Source organism: Myotis brandtii, unplaced genomic scaffold, assembly GCF_000412655.1.
Source record: "Myotis brandtii unplaced genomic scaffold, ASM41265v1 scaffold703, whole genome shotgun sequence".
NCBI lineage: Eukaryota > Metazoa > Chordata > Mammalia > Chiroptera > Vespertilionidae > Myotis > Myotis brandtii.
In genome coordinates this window covers 761,665-764,559 of record NW_005370760.1, presented here as the reverse complement: position 1 = coordinate 764,559, position 2,895 = coordinate 761,665, and the positions used below count along the sequence as shown (strand labels likewise).

Here is a 2,895-nt window from a genome sequence, read left to right as displayed (position 1 = left end):
GGCTTCCCCCACCCCCAGTGCCTTGTGTCCATTAGTTATTCTCATATGCATGCATATAAGTCCTTCAGTTGATCTCCTACCCCCCCAACGCTCCCCAGGGTTCCCACTGTAGTTTGATATTCTGCTCAATGCTGCTCTTCCTCTGTATCCATTTTTGTTCATCAGTCTATAATAGTCCTTATTATCCATAAATGAGTGAGTTCATGTGGTATTTTTCTCAGCTTCTCAGGGGCTGTCTCAGTCTCACAGGGGCTGTTCCAGCCTCACAAGGGCCGTCTCAGCCTCACAGAGGCCGTCTAAGCCTCACAGGGGCCGCCTCAACCTCACAGGGGCCATTTCAACATCACCGGGGCCGTTTCAACCTCACCGGGGCCGTTGAAAGCTCACCGGGGCCGTTGAAAGCTCACCGGGGCTATCTCAACCTCACCGGAGCCGTCTCAACATCACTGGGGCCGGACCAGCCTCAACGGGTACGTCTCAGTCTCACAGGGGCCGTTTCAACCTCACTGGGGCTGTTGAAACCCCACCAGGGCCGTTACGACCTCACCAGGGCCGTCTCAACCTCACTGGGGCTGTCTCGACCTCACCAGTGCCATCTCAACCTCACCGGGGCCGATTCAACCTCACCGGGGCTGTCTCAACCTCACAGGGGCCGTCCCAGCCTCACCGGGGCTGTCCTAACCCCACCGGGGCCGTCCAAGCCTCACAGGGGCCATCTCAACCTCACATGGGCCGTCTCAACCTCACGTGGGCCGTTTCAACCTCATCGGGGCTGTTACAACCTCACCGGGACCGTTTCAGCCTCACTGGGGCTGATTCAACCTCACCGGGGCCGTCTCAACCTCACTGGGGCCATTTCTACCTCACCGGTGCGTCTCAACCTCAATGGGGCCGTCTCAACCACACCAGTGCCGTCTCGACTTCACTAGGGCCGATTCAACATCACCAGGGTCGTCTCAGCCTCACTGAGGCTGTCCCAGCCCCACCAGGGCCGTCTCAACCCCAAAGGGGCCGTCCCAACCCATCAGAGGCCGTCTCAACCTCACAGGGGCCGTTTCAATCTCACCGGGGCCGTCTCAACCTCACTGGGGCTGTCTCAGCCTCACCAGGGCCGTCTCAGCCTCACCGGGGCCCTTTCAGCCTCACCGGGCCTGTTTCAACCTCACCGGGGCCGTTTGAACCTCACTGAGGCCGTCTCACCCCCACCGGGGCCATCCCAGCCTCACCGGGGCTGCCACAGCCTCACCGGGGCCGCCTCAGCCTCACCGGGGCCGCCTCAACCTCACCAGGGCCGTCTCAGTCTCACAGAGGCCGTCCCAGCCTCTCGGGGGCTGTCCCAGCCCCACCAGGGCCGTCCCAGCCCCACGGGGGCAGCCTCGGTGCTACAGGGTCCACCTCGGCCTCATGGGGGCCATCTTGGCCTCACGGGGGCCATCTCAGCAACACAAAGTTTGGCATCCTGTCCTTTGTTGGGCGGTTTCTTGCTGGACAAAATCTCCAGGCGTTCCTGGTGGCTGAATATCTGGTATGCTTGCTTGGATTTCATTTTCTACCAAGTGCACAGACTGCCTGTCTGCCGTCTCCCAGCGTTCCATGTGAGACTGGATATGGTGGACCTGCCTGTGCGTTTGCTGGTACAGCGGTAACACATTGCCAGCCCAGCCGGGTCTGGCTCTGGCTTCCTCTGAACCTGATTCTGCTTCTTGAGTGTGTCCCTTATGTATTCGAGAAGTTGAAATCTGCATTCTGCTGGGCTGGGCTGCAAAAGCGCCGGTGGTTCTCTTTGTGCCACTGGCACAGCTTCGGTGGGGATGTAAATTGAGTAGGGCGGGATCCCCGGGAATCACCAGGGCAGAGCAAGGGGCAATGGTGTCTCCGCAACTCCTCGCCTCTCTGCGACTCAGCGTCTCGCGTTCCCTAGTGCCGGCGAGCAGCTCCGCGAGACAGCCACTCTCGCTCTCCAGCCTGTTGCAAGGCCGTTCCACCTCTCCCCATAGGGGTCTGGGACCTCAGGATTCTGCCCCAAACAAGCTCAGTGGATTTGAGAGTCTGCATCCCCTTCTGATTGAAAAAAACCCCGCATCCAGTTGCAGCCAGCCTGGCGCGTGACTCTGCACCTCTGTTCTTGGTGAATCACCAGGGCGGGGCCAAGGGCAATGGCATCTCCTTGCCTTCTCACCTCTCCACGACTCAGCATCTCGCGTCCCCGAGTGCTGGCGAGCAGCTCTGTGAGACAGCCACTCTCGCTCTCTGGCCTGTTGCAAGGCCGCCCCGCCTCTCCCCGTAGGGGTCTGAGGCCTCAGAATTCCGCCCCAAACCAGCTCAGTGGACTCGAGAGTCTGCAACCCCTTCTAATTGAAAAAAACTGTGCATCCAGTTGCAGTCTGCCTGGCGCGCGACTCCGTACCTCCATTCTTGGAGCCTCTGCACAACCTACTCAGTCTCAATGCTCTTCTTTCTTTCCTTCCAGTTGTAGAGCTTCCACTGGGCCAGCTTTTCCATGGTTCTGAATGATAACTGTTTGTTTTATTGTTGGTAGTCTCGATGTTGTTGTGGAAGGCAGCACGCACAGGTCTGTACCTTACTCCGCAATCTTGGTTCTCTGATTTTCAGATATTGTACCATCCTTGCATCCCGGAATAAATCCTACTTGGTCATGGTGTATGACCTTTCTGATGTATTGCTGGATCCGATTTGCTAGAATTTTGTTGAGTATTTTGGCATCTATGTTCATGAGGGATATTGGCCTATAATTCTCTTTCATTGTGTTGTCTTTATCTGGTTTTGGTATTAGTGTGATGCTGGCTTCATAGAACGAGCTTGGAAATGTTCCTTCCTCTTGAATTTTTTGGAATAATCTGAGGAGGATAGGTTTTAGTTCTTCCTTGAATGTTT

At 56.9% G+C, this 2,895-nt stretch overlaps 1 long non-coding RNA gene across 1 annotated transcript; it reads right to left on the bottom strand.

The window, feature by feature from the left end:
* Nucleotides 1-257: 257 nt before the first annotated feature.
* On the bottom strand, nucleotides 258-646 carry LOC106724071. Its single transcript, XR_001359822.1, has 3 exons — nucleotides 623-646; nucleotides 343-382; nucleotides 258-282 (listed from the first exon to the last, which is right to left on the bottom strand). It is a non-coding gene; the product is annotated as an uncharacterized LOC106724071 (long non-coding RNA).
* Nucleotides 647-2,895: the final 2,249 nt, after the last annotated feature.